The sequence below is a fragment of the Geospiza fortis genome, unplaced genomic scaffold (genome assembly GCF_000277835.1).
Source record: "Geospiza fortis unplaced genomic scaffold, GeoFor_1.0 scaffold10, whole genome shotgun sequence".
Taxonomy (NCBI): Eukaryota; Metazoa; Chordata; class Aves; order Passeriformes; family Thraupidae; genus Geospiza; species Geospiza fortis.
This window is the reverse complement of record NW_005054326.1, coordinates 5,220,656-5,221,637: the sequence shown is the minus strand read 5'-3', so window position 1 is coordinate 5,221,637 and position 982 is coordinate 5,220,656.

The following is a 982-nucleotide window of genomic DNA, read 5'->3' as shown; positions in this document are numbered from 1 at the left end:
AAAAAAAGGAGGAAAAAAAAAAAGCAGCGAAGGGAGTTTGCAAATAATCAAGCGCCGATGGCACCGATCGCGGCTTCCCAGAAGGAGCGGGAGCGAGCGAGAGAAACCCTCTGCTGAGATTATGTGGGATCTTGTTTAACAACACATTTCAATCAGGAGAAAAAAGGAACAGTCAACAGAAGTTGGTGAAACACTTCTGTCTTCCCCCCCTCCTCTTTATAGAAAAGAGAGGAAAGGAAAAAAATAAAAAGGCAGCTGATTGAAGCTTTGCAACTCAGTGGCTGTGGGGATCATATAATTTGTGCTCATGCTTTACAATAGCATGGAAAATTCCTACCTCTCCCCCTCTCCCCAAATAAATCTTGTGTTCCCTCAAGGCATTTCACAATCTGGTTCACTGACAAAAGTTCCAATTTATCTTTTTCTTTTTTTTTCGTTTAGCTTACTTGCAGTGTAAATATTTAGCGGATGCATTTAAAATAAACATACGTTGTTGCTTTTAGGAGTCAGGTTGTGTTTTTGTTTTGTTTTGTTTTGTTTTTAATAGGAACCACATCAAAGAAGTGTTTACTAACTGAGATTGACAGCCTGCTCTTCCCCTCCCTCTCTTCCCTCCCCCCCCCCCCCCCCCCTTTTTTTTTTAATTTTAAATCATCCTTCTCTCCGGTTGAGCTCTTTGCTGTCGGAGCACCAACCCGACGAGCATCATTTTTGTCGGTGCATAGAGGAAAGCTGTAGGTGAAGGCACAGGAACCCCCTTTGCCTGACAGGAGCTTTACAAAGGAAGGTCAGTCACCAGGTACCCATTGCGCAGGCAAAGGAAGCTGAGACTCATGCAAAACCTCTGGCAAAGGTGGAAACAAAACCTCGGGCTGTGATCCTGCATTAACAGCCGTCTGGATCTGCCTGCCTGGAGCTCCTTACAGATGAGCAGTCTGGGACTGGACCGGTGAAGATGTAACTCCCTTTGTGCCTGCTGTTC